At 48.9% G+C, this 12,760-nt stretch overlaps 1 long non-coding RNA gene across 1 annotated transcript; it reads left to right on the forward strand.

Moving 5' to 3' along the window:
* The first annotated feature begins 6,475 nt into the window (after positions 1–6,475).
* LOC104656670 lies at positions 6,476–11,576 on the forward strand. The gene is made up of 4 exons (XR_747160.2): positions 6,476–6,739; positions 8,210–8,438; positions 9,260–9,421; positions 11,251–11,576. It is a non-coding gene; the product is annotated as an uncharacterized LOC104656670 (long non-coding RNA).
* Positions 11,577–12,760: the final 1,184 nt, after the last annotated feature.

Genomic DNA, 12,760 nt, shown 5'->3' on the forward strand with positions numbered 1-12,760 from the left:
GTTCCTGAAAACATAAGCACCATGAAGCCTTTACACCAGTACCTCCCCATGCCTGGAACACTGCCTGGTTCAGAGTAGATACATGTAATTCTTGTTGAATGAACAATGAGCCAGCCCATTGGAACTTGCCATTGAGGGCACTGGTGACTGTTGTCATAGTGACTTTGTGGAGTGTAGACACAAGCCTGGCACTGTCTATGAAAAAAAATGCAGGAAAGAAGAGGTGAGTGTACATGTTTTTAAAGGAACTTTGTTATCAAAGGAAGGGAAGAGATAAAGAGAGATCTTCCAAGCATAACAAGGTGAAAGATGGCTTATATTTAGTTAGGCTGATTTTTCTTTTAAGAATGAGAGACTTCTAAGTATGTTTTATAAGCACTGGGGAAGGAGCAAGTAGAAAGAGAAAGGTTGACAATTAATGGTAAATTATAATCCTTTTATTCACAGCTTCCTGTCTCCTCAAGCTCCTTAGTCCCCAAAGCTTGAAGAGAGATGGCTTGAAGAGAGATTCTCCCTGACACAAAGTGTACTCTGGTCAAACTTTTGCCTGTGCTGATCATCCACAAGGAAAGCACTACTGAGAAATTATGCCCCCTCCTGTCCCCTTCTGTCCTAGGACCAGACTGTCATTTATCTCAGCCTTTCATGACCTGGCATTTTTAAGTGAACCCAGCTTTATTTTCTTCTGGTAAATGCATGAGGACTTCAAGGCATCACACCCCAGATGTAGCTCCAGAAGCTCCAGAGTCTGCCATGCTGAGTCCAGCCATGTGCACGACTTTGAGTTCTTCAGAAGTGCCACCTCTTTCTTACCTCCCAGCTTCCTTGCCCAGCGCAGTCTTCCTCTGCATGTCTAGCTGGCTAACTGCTCCTCACCCTTGAGCTTCCTCCCCTGAGCTTCCTCTCTCATAGTACACATCCCACTAGACTGCAAATTCCTCCTCACAACCTTTCTTCTCCCGTTAGTCTAGAAGCTCTGTGAAGGGAGGTACCAAGTCTTGTTCTCTCTGTGTCCCCAGCACCCAGCACATAGTAAGGCTCCTAAATGTATGTATTCCAAATCTCCTTTCATCCTAACTCTCTTCATGGACAAAGACCTAGGCAGGGCAACAGGCTCAGAAATGGAATCCAAAGCATCGCTTTAGGTTACATAGTTTCTCTGTAGAGTCTAATTTTCTCTGGCTGCTGACTGAGGCTGCACACAGCCTGCAGACTTGGAGGCAGTGAAGACTACATCATAATAACCATCTATTAAACTTCAAAGGGAGAACAATTAAAAACATGAATGGAACTAATTGCTGGCTGCCACAAATTGGTTTCTGGGCATTATAAATGGTTTAATAGTTAGTCTAGATACCACTGCGATAGGTCGCTGCCATTTACAACTACAAACACAGAGAGATGCGAAGATAACCGATGCAGGCTGTGGCCTCCACAGTCACAGCTCCACAGCCGCAAGGGAAGAACTGTACCTGTTTTGAGTGTTTGACATATTATCTGTCACAAAGTAGCCAAAAATGACTCCTGTCTAACAATTACATAACCTAAAGACATGGCGCCCAGGTGAAGCAAACCAAACTTCACAGACTACCCTGGCTAGGAGTCGGGATGCCTGGAGGTCAGATCAGGCGCTGAAGTCACCAGCCCTGTGCTCACAGGCTAGTCGCCTATTTTGAGTACTCAGTGAGGCCTGATAGAATATAGCTCTCTGTGGGGTCCACACCCATGAATTCAACCTGCCTTAGATGGAAAATATTCAAAAAATTGCATCTGTACTGAACATGTACAGACTCTTTTTTCTTGTCATTTTCCCCTCAACAATAAGGTCTAATGATTTATATAGCATTACACTGTACTGGGTATTATAAGTAACCTAGAGATGACGTAAGGTATATGGAGGAAGTGCATAGGTTATGTGCAAATACTGTGCCATTTTCTATCAGGGACTTGGGCTTCTGTGGATTTTGGTATCCTGGAAAGGTGCTAAAATGAATCCTCTAGGGATTTACTGATTTACCAAGGGATGACTGTACTTGGGCTAATGCATTCACTTATTCATTTAATCAGTCCAGATTTATTAAGTACCTACCACATTCCTGGCACAGCAGTAGGTACTCGAGCTACCTTGAGATTCCAGTCCACCATGAGGCTCATGCCAAAGAGCACGATGTGGCGATGCTGTTGAGGTGTGCACGGGTGCCGTCGGGGAGGTGCGGAAGGAGTAACAAAAACTCAGCAGAGAGAAAGCACATGAAGTCTCAAGAGGGAGAGATCTTTGAACTGGGCTTTAAGTGATAAATGTGAGTTCGTCAGGCAGCGAAGAAGGAAATGCCATTCAAAATAACAGGAACAGGGCATCAAAGATGAACCTGAAAAAGAAATGTTTAGAGAGCAGTGAGTGCTAGGTGGGTGTGCTTAGAGGAGAGGAACCTGTTAGGTTCAGTTAGGGAGGTCTGGGAGGTGTCTGGGCACTCTCTTGTAGGCAATAGGCAGTGGTACTGACACTTCAGCATGTGCCAGCATTACCAGGAGGACTTGTTAAAACACAGATTGCTGGGCCCCTCTCCCATAGTTTCTGATTTAGCAGTGCTGGGGGAGGGCCTGAGGATTGGCATCTCTGTGAAGCCCCCAGGTGACACCGCTTCTTCCAGTCCTGGGACCACACTCAGGGAGCCACTGCGCTAGGGAGTCCTCCCTTCTGAAGCTTGTATGTCCAGTCTGTTGAAGCAAGTAGTTGGCACCGCATAGAGCAGATTGGAAGGGGACAGGCTGAAGGCAGAGTGGCATCCAGGAGGCTTGTAGAGGCTTCCAGAAACAAAACTCCTGCCAACTTCTGCAACTCAAGAGTCCCCAACTCATCTTAAGCCCTAATGTCTGTTTCCTTTATTTAGCCTGTTACTGGTACCTGAAATTTTTACTAGCAGTTTTTCTCATTTGGATTATGAATTGCAAATACTTCTGGAAGGGGCCACACATGAAACTGCAATCAGGGCTGTACTATAGAGTGGTAATTTAATTATGGGAGTCTTTTCATGCAAAGCTGGATGAGACAATGGTCATTTCTAATGCACTAGGAGGGCAGATTCACTCCTGGCTATACCGTACCCTGATGGCACACTGTTACCCAAGTCACTTCACCTCCCTGAGCCTCAGTCTCAGTCTACTCTTTGGAAAAATTGTGGATGCTAATAATAACACCTGCCACAGTGAGAAAATGTGTGTAAGAGCTTCTGGAATATATCAAGTGCTAAACAGAAATGCTAACATATATGCACATACACACATATATTCTTTTAGTGCGTCTTTTAGCATATTGCAAACTTCAGAAGACTCTTAATGGATCTAAGGTTTGTCATACCTGTTGGGTTGTGCCTTGTGTATGTATGAGAGAGACACACAGAGAGACAAAGTAAGACAGAGAGAGCAGGAGAGGTAGGAAAGGAGTGAGACAGAATACGTTAGAGTGAAAGGCAGAGGCTGATGTTAATTCCAGTTTTACCATTGGCCTTTTGGTCTATATTTACAATGACTTTTACAAGACTCCTAAGTTAAAACAGGTCAGGATTTAGAAACCTTATAGGCAGGGATTTCTCCTTGTTATCAAATAGAAAAAAAAATCCTTCCTTGAGTCTTTAGGGACTTCCTAGTTTCTCTCTGGATATTTGCACTGTTTTCTACGAACCCCAAAACAGGCAGTATTGATCAGGCCCAGACTGAATGCACCTAATCCCTTTAAACAAATACATGTCTAGCCAATTCTGGGAAACCTTTTCTTAACCTTTGTGTGATTCTCCACCTCCAGGATATTGACAGGCCAGGTTTAAAGGGCTCCTTTAACTAAATGTGATTGAACTTTTCCTTTCATCAGGAAGGGGTGCACAGAGGATGTAACATTTATTCTGGAGTACCTTGGCGGGCGCACCCTGGAACGGCAAGCTATCAGCTTACCCACAAGTGAACCGTTCCCCGGGTGGCGTGGTTAATCGCAGCAGCTTCACCATGGTAAAAAACAAACAATGTCCTTTCTGTCTCGTCCCAAGGAAAAGAAAGACGACATCTACCAATTTGTAAGAGGATAATTTCCTAATTATCCCCTGAAGTTTGTTATTTCTGGTGGGTCTTTAAATCAGGCTGAGAAGAGTGAAATCAGATCCTTCCTTTCGAGATGAAAAGCGTTATTGACAGCGTTAGTTTCCGCAGTGTCTCCCTCTACAGCTGAAGGAAGAATCTGCTGGTCTCCGTGGCAGTCGTCCTGGAGGCAGCAGCAGCAGCATGTGCAGAAGGTCCCGAATGGAAAGGCTCGGGCTGGTGGGCTTCAGCTTGGTCACAATGTTGTTGTTTAATTACTTGGAAAAGCTCCCTCCAGAGTGAGCGGAGGCCCGGACAATACGTGACTCACAGCATATTGACTCCTGAATGTTTTAGAAATGAAGCTTGACTTAATTTTCGGCAGCCATTAAATTCTCCTCAAGGCATTTTGTGAAAAAAGGAGGGGTGTTCTGGTCGTGATTATCCAACCGTAACCACCCTCAGCCACACCTGGGGCACTCCCAGACTGTTGGATGCTTGTCAGGAAACGACACGAACATTTCTGTGGGACCCAGCATGGGCTCCAGAACTTTTCAGCCTCCTGCCCGACGTCTCGCAACAATCCTGCGAGGCAAGTGGAATAGCTGCTGTTTCAAAGTGAGGAAACTGAAGCTCAAAGTCCAAATTCCCAAAGGGAGGAGCTGAAGAAGAGCGCCAGTCTCACCCCATCATTCTGTGTCCTTCCAGAAGGAAGAGGCCACCCTGGTAGCTCTGTTTCCAGAGCTCTGCTTCTTTCACCTTCCTGCCTCCCACTGTGACTGCGGGGGTGCTTACACGCAGGGGCCAGCAGGAAACAAAGGGGTGAAGGTGGAAGAACAGGAGCAGGGAGGAAAACTCGGCACCACCTGGAGGTGAGAAGGATTGGCATTGCCGGGGACGCCAGGGCTGGTACCAAGAAGAACAGAGAAGGTGGTAAAATGCGGCCTTGCCCTTTCTGCAGTTCCGGAAGGGCTGGCATGCCTCCATTCCTAGAGTCCATTGATTAACTCAACAGCTGTTTATTAAGCATCTACTGTGTCCCCAGTACTTTAATGGGCACTGGGAATACAGCAGCCATCAAACAAAACTCCTTCCCCCACGGAGCTTACATTCTAGGGGAGTTTCTATCCAGCAGCTTCAGGCAGTCCTCTGGCGGCTCAGAATGAGGGTGCCCCTTCTGGTTCCCATGGACACGCACACGCGCAGACACACATGCACTCACATATGTGTGCACTCATATGCACTTACCCGCGCGCGCACACGCACTGCCCTGTCTTGCCACCCTTTCTCTAGCCAAGCATCTGAAGCAGAGGCACAGCACGGTGGCTCCTGCATGGCCGTGCAGGAGGAGCAGGCCAAGCCCGCGGCAGCCACCAGCATCTCAAGGCCCGCGCAGTTGGCAGGGCGCAGCTGTGCGGTGTCCCTGGGAGGGAAGGAGGCTGCGCGGAGCCCCGAGCCCTAGCCCCAGCCCCGCGTGGTTACACCTGCCCGCGCTCGCTCTCAGGGCATAGCAGGGCTCTTCCTCCAGGGGCTTGCCATGGAGCAGGCGGTGTCAACCCCTCCAGGCTCCCGCTGGCCCACATTCGCCACCCGCCTTTGCCTCTTAGCCCCACAGACCCACCCGGGCTTCTGCCAGGCACAGCCACGCTGGACTTATTCCTCCCTCCTCTAATGATTTCTGGGACCCAGCCTGGAGGGAGAAAGGAGGGAAGGTGCCCGCCTGCGCCAGCGTTGGTGTTTGGGTGAGACACAGGTGGAATGGGTGAGACACAGGTGGAAAACAGTTACAGGGCTCTTTGGAAACAGCCTCGATCCTGGAACTGTGGCAGAAACTTGGACTCGGTGGCCTGAAACCAGGCTGAGGAGCACGGTCAGGCAGTGCGGACATGTCCCTCGGGGCTGATTGAGTAGACACTCCTTCCTTCTGAAACATTTTCGTCGGCTGTTTGTTTGTTTCCAAACCTAGCAACCACCTATCACCACTTCCCCTCACAAATGCTTTCCCTAACGCCAGGCTGCGTGCAGGACGGCGTGCACTATGACGGCCTCCTCTCGCTCAACTTCTCCCATGCTCTCTGAATCTCTGGTAGGCAACACCCTATCAGGCCACATCTGTTTCCCTGGGCCAGTTAGCACTTTCGAGAGGTTCTCCTGTGGCCATGCCCACCTGCCTGTCCTCTCAGGAGAAAGAGAGAGTGGCAGGGCAGGAGGAGGGTCCCCGCCTCCACAGGACAACTGGCCTAGCTCTGCAGAGCCCCTGTGGCTGGGAGGGTGTTTGTTAGGGCCCCACAGGGTCAGGGTACAGGCAGGCTTTCCGGGCAGGTGGGCCTGCCTCAGTCCCATCCTGCACCCACTGTGGATCAATGTCAACAGCAAGAGACCCACACAGGGTCTGGTTCTCTCTCCTTGGCAGGTACAAGAGAACTCTGCATTTGTCTTTTGCCCACAACTTCGCTAAAGAAGTACAGAGGCCAAGCAATTCCAAGGCTGTTTGGAAGGAGAGCTGGGCTCTGCCTCCTGGGAGAGTCGGAGGACATTTATTCTCTGTGGAGTGTTAAGGGAGGACTGCCTTATTCCTTGTCTGCTAGTACTTGCCCTGGGAGCCAGTGCATCTTATCCCTTTTAATTCTCACTGGCTCTGCTAGACACATATTACCATCCCATTTTATGAGTGAGGAGACTGAGTTTCAGAGAGTTGTTCCTGTATAGCTATAAATGTGGGAGGCTGAATAGGATGGGGTACATCACCTTCAACTAGTTTTATGGCCAATAGGAATTCATTTTCCTGGTTCTTTCAAAGCAGTGGATAAGGCTGGGAATTAGGATGCCTTCCTTCTACTCCGGTCATGCCAGTTTGGCCTCTACTCTATAAACAGCCCTTGTTCTTTTCTGTCTCCTAGATTCTCTCACGTAGCTTCCCCAACGTGGAATGCCACTCTCCCTCCCACCAGTTCAACTCCTGCACGCTTGAAAGGCCTTGCTAACAAACCTCTTCCCACAGGAACCTTTCTCTGCCCACTCTAGCTTTTGGCCATCTCTCCCTACTCTTAACAATTGCATTCTGTCATCCAATCAAACTCTTCATGACAGTACTGCCTTTTATGATTTGCTCATTGTTTCCATTTCATTGGTCTCATTCCATCAGCCAGACTGATCTCTGTAAGGGCAGGGACCAAGCACGGACACTTCCCCTAGATGCCCCACTGTTTCCAGCCGAGTGCTGCCATAAACTTGCACTCAGTGACTCTTATTTGGCTAACATTCTAAACACGAGCCAAGGAGTCTTTGCTACAAGACAGTGAGGGATGGTACTATTGGGCTTTCAGCCATTAATCGGCTAGCAGCAACTTCCCCTCACTGGGTGGCCAGCCTTCCTGGTTCCTCCAGACTGTCAAGAAGGATTGCACCTGAGTTTGCTGAGAAAGGGAGACAGAGCTTAATTGTGTGCTCTGTTCACACTAAGGCACCCCACGACTAAGACCAGAAGTGCAGACAGGCGTAACCACGCGGGGCTGGGGCTCCTGGGCCTCTGCGCAGCCTCCTTCCCTCCCAGGTATGTGATGACTGAGGATAAGTAAGTGAAATGCAAACAGTTATATACATAACAAACAATCTGACCTAAAGTTGAAAACTACTAGGTAAATTATTGGAGTATTTCTTTCTGGGGCCCAGCGTGGAAGGAGAAGACAGGGGAGGTGTCCACCTGCGCCGGCCATGGTGTTTGGGTGAGGCACAGGTTGAAAGCAATTACAGGGCTCTCTGGAAACAGCCTTGGCCCTGGAACTGTGGCAGAAACTTGCACTCGGTGGCCTGCTTTCACATTACTGGAGTACTCTTTTTGGAGTATTTCTGTGCTTTCTGTTGAAAGTTTGAGGCTGTTCAATGACATCATCTAAGGCAAAGTCCTTTTTCCTGTTACCTTCTCAGCATGCATGAGTGGTCATTTCTTACCTCTACAGCTTATAACATGTTTTCACATCTGTCATCCCATTTATTTGTTGCAAGACTTTGAAAGGGAATAACGTAACAATAACAATGTTAATAAAAATGTTGATATTTATTAAATACTTACATGTTCTAGGCATCAAGGGCACTAAGGGCTTTATGTATATTAATTGGTTTGTTCCTTACCATTTTACAGATGCAGAAACTGAGGCACTGAGAATAATGATTTCAGACCATACAGCCTTCCAAGTGGCAAAGCCTGGGCTTGAACCAGGTCTCCTGGACTACAACCTAGCAGAGAGAGAGACAACCACCATGTCCTCTTGCCTGTGGCTGCATCCAGTGCCAATTTAACTCAGCTCTTCCAGGAAGCCCCTTTCTCACCCTGGCCCCAGGCTTGTTCTTGGGGAAGATTCAGGGACTGGGTTGATATCCTGAACTCAAGGGAGGGAGACAGGAGAACTGGGCTTAGCTTGGTCATTCCCTTAACCTCTCCAAGCCAAACTTTTGTCACCTGCAAATTAGGAATGATGGTCCTAAAATATCTGATAGGCCTGTTGGAAGCATCTAATGAGACAGAGTAAATATAAAGCACTTGTAATCAAATTCCCCTCCTCTTCCCTTTCCCCACTGTTCCAGGGAGCATTGCATGTATAGACACAGGGTTTATTGTTGAATTGACGTTTATTTGCTGGGCCACACTCCTTAATATATTAAGGCAAGAACCACTGAAAGGAACTCTGACTCCTGATATCCCCTGGGAAGAAGGTCTGTCTTCAGTATGGAAGTAAGAACTCAGAAAGTAGGTCGTGGGTGGGAGAGAGACATCTGGCTCCTTGGTCTCTTTCTCTCCAGCCTGGACCTTGTGGACTCTAGACAGGCTGGAGGATATCCTTTGCAGACAAGTGAGGCTGGGCAGAGAGCCTCTCTGTGTGGGCCACAGGGTGCAGCAGTCACCTTCAGAGTTACTTGCATGTTATTCCCCACTTGAGTTACATCTTGTTTAAAAGCTCCAGCCTGGTCTCAGCCGTGCCACTGAGGACAACAGGATATTCAAGCCTGGGCTTTTGGGGTAAGTAAGAAGAGCAGTGCATGCTGGTAAGCAGGGTGTGGTACCAGCAGCCTGTGTTGGTGGGAATGTCCCGAAGGCAGAGGGGGACCAAGAGCAGAGGTAGGAGATACGGCCACCCAAATGGGGATCCTCCCTCCCTGCCAGCACTCCTTTGGTCAACAAACTGCATTCTAGGTCTTACTGAAGGGGCTCCCGAGTGCTGAGAGCTCCACAAGAGGAAGAAGATGCCTGGGCGCTGAGGAAGGAGACTGACATGGAACACCTACCTTCCACCAGGCAGGGCTGCTGGGACACCGTGGGCATTTTCTCACTTCATTTTCACAATGACCCTACAAGGTAGGTGCTGTGACTTTCTCCCATGTTTGGAGAAACTTGGCCTTGGAGAGGTCAGCCGGTGCACCCCAGGGGCCAGGCCGTGGGTGACCAGGCTGGGATCCAAAGCCAGGTCTGCGGGACTCACCTGCTGGTGCCATCTCCAGATACCCTGCAGTGTGCCTGGGGTGGCTCGGCCTGCTGTGGCTCTTTGTTTCTCTTTGAGAGAAGGGAGGGAATGGTTCTTTCACTGGCTGGGATGGTGAGATCGTTATCACCCTCCAAAAGCGTGTATTAAATCCCTAATTATTCATGGCACTGAGCACAGGACTGAATTATTTTGTATATAAAAATAATTAACAAAAGTGCACAGATAGGGTCTCTGCCTCTTGGGAACACAGGATCCCCAGCATGTGAAGGTGAACTCAAGTGCCATGCCTGTAAAGCCAAGGCCGTGGTGCCATTCTCAGGAAGCCTGATGACCTGTGTGACTTTGGGCAGTTCCTCACTCTCTCCAGGCTTTCTCCAGGCTTGCCACATGGTGAGATAATATATGGAAAGCACTTAGCAAGTGCCCAAACATACTGTACATTCTCAATCATCAACAACTATTATTACAGCCATTGGGTAGATGGCTTATACCCAAAATGGATTTAGGGATGGGGGAAAGGTTTATGGTTAAACATTTTTTTTTTGAGGGTGGGGGGACAGAGTCTCATTCTGTTGCCCAGGCTGGAATACAGTGGAGAGAACATGGCTCACCTGCAGCCTCTACCTCATGGGCTCAAGCAATCCTCCCACCTTAGCCTCCTGAGTAGCTGGGACCACAGGTGCATGCTACCATCCCTGAGTACTTTTTTAATTTTTCTGTAGAGTCGGGGCCTCACCATGTTGCCCAGGCTGGTCTCGAACTCCTGGGCTCAAGTGATCCTCCTGCCTTGGTTTCCCACAGTGTTGGGATTACAGGTGTGAGCAACCATGCCTGGCCAGAAAGAAGACTCTTGATTGCACAGTGGAGGCACCCTTTCACTACTCCACTGCTCTGTGGCTGTGGAAAGGCCACGGGGCTCTTGTTTTCCTTACAAGAAAATGTTCTTATTCTTCTAAGATAAGAAGGGCTCGACCTTTATGGAGCAATCCTTCAAGTGTCTGTCTCACAGTCACTGATCTTTAGTTCTTTATTCTGGAGAGATGTGCGGCTTTCTTGAGGCAAAATTGTTGAAGGAACTGTGAAATGCAGCAGGCTAGAGCCATTAGTGACCTGCATACATGAAGAACTCAGTAAGTGCTGGCTGACTGGGATACCAGGGTGCGGGGTGCCCAGTTTCCCCAGACCTACAAAGGAGCCTACCGTCCTTTCAGTATTTGCCTGAGAGACAAAATGACAGAGCCATGAACCCATCAGGTAAGACATCTGGAGCTGCCAGGGCTGCAGACGCAGACGGAGGTCTCCCAGAGGAGCTTTCACCCTGTGAGGGTCCTGCAGTGTGCACCCTTTGCCACGCACAGCTGGACAGGGAGTGACCGAGGAGCCCTAGTAACACAAGGGCACATCCTTTGGAAAATGTCTTTTGTTTCTTCCTGGCAGAGGCTGGGGAAGACACAAGCTTTGTGCTTAATGGCCTGTCAGGAGGAAAAGAAATCCATAGCAGTAGAGAGAAAAAGATTAAACTAATAATAAAACCAAACCCAAACGTCACTGCCCTCCTGCCCCTCCGCCCCAGCCCACACCTGACACTGAGCTGTCTTCCAGCCAGTTCCCCTCCCAGGCAAATAATACTTATTCCATGAGGCCCTGACACACCAGTCCTCAACAAGACAATGCTTGATTGTTTCTTCCTTCCCCCCTGCAGCAAACCATGGGCTGCAGCAGAAGACGTGAAAAGGGAAAGGAGCGAGGTTGCTGCTCTTCTCATGGGACCAGCTCCGGGTGCTGTCAAAACAAGCCTGAGATAAGGGCGGGCAAGGGATGGCGGGCTCAGAGATTAGCGCTGCTACTGCCTAACCTGCTCAGAAAGTTCATTCTTTTAGCAAAGTTTCTGGCAGCTGTGACCACTTAAACGGCTTTTGCTTCCATTAAACAGGAGAGTCATTAAGTCACGGAGCTTAAAGCAGCTCTACAGGGCCCAGTAGTCATTCCTCAGTGAAAAGTGCCAATTCATTGCTTGGTAGATTAAAACAAACCTGGAGGTTCGCAGTCAGAGGTGAGTTTCTGTAGCATTGGGGTTGATGGTTGACCTCGATGTGACCCTGTGCTAAAAAACGGTCTTGTGTGAGTCAAAGAGGCCTGCACTGGTGATGCAGTGAGAAGAGGGAAGGTTCAGATCACAGAGAGGAATCGGATTGTCAGTTTCCCCAGGTTCTCAGCAGCTGCCCTGTCTGTTCAGACCTAAAAGGTCCAGACAGATGTCTTACCGATGTTACGGTTTATCAGTAGGTTTATCAGTGGGATGTATGTTGCAGGCCAAGACAGTTTGTGTTTTCCCAGTCCAAGTTTACTTCCTCGTGGATCAGCCACAGCCATCGGGCAGCACTAGTCCCTCCTTGTAACTAGGGATAGTATCCCTTTCTTCTTTGAGCAGTGTCTGTCGACAATGTACAGAAAGGAGGGGAACAAATGATAACTCCAGGGGCTGACTACATTGTCCTCCCTCATAGGGGAGCCCACCCCTCACTCAGCAGTGGTCCACGGCGGCTAAACCAGCCAGTAGGCAGGAACACCGGGACTGCTCACGAGGGCAAAGTGGGCCAGGTGCGGTGGCTCACACCTAATTCTAGCACTTTGGGAGGGTGAGGTGGGCAGATTGCCTGAGCCAAGGGAGTTCAAGACCAGCCAGCCCGGGCACATGGTGAAACCCCATCTCTACTAAAATACAAAAAATTAGCTGGGCATGGTGGTGTGTGCCTGTAGTCCCAGCTACTCGGGAGGCTGAGGTGTGAGAATTGCTTGAACCCGGAAGCAGAGGTTGCAGTCAACCTGGGTGACGGAGCGAGACTCTGTCTCCAAAACAAATAAACAACAATAACAAACACACACACACAAAAGAAACAAAAACAACAACAAAACAAGGACCAAAGGCAAAGTGAAAACTTCTTTCTGGGGAGTACTCACTGGCTTTCCCAAAGCTTTCATTTATTCTACCTCATAATTAGGTGGGGTGAGCAGGGGAGGTATTGCTATCCCCATTTTATAGCTGAAGAAACTGAGGTTCAAGAAAGTTAAGTGACACCTAAGCAAGCATCTCAAAGCCCAGGACTTTTGATTCCTAGGCTGGTGCGTTTACTACGTTAGCACTATGAGCTTCATCCTACGTGGCTGTGGAACTCCAGGACTCAACTTCCAGCCTGGTCTCTGTCCACCTT

The sequence above is a fragment of the Rhinopithecus roxellana genome, chromosome 15, assembly GCF_007565055.1.
Source record: "Rhinopithecus roxellana isolate Shanxi Qingling chromosome 15, ASM756505v1, whole genome shotgun sequence".
NCBI lineage: Eukaryota > Metazoa > Chordata > Mammalia > Primates > Cercopithecidae > Rhinopithecus > Rhinopithecus roxellana.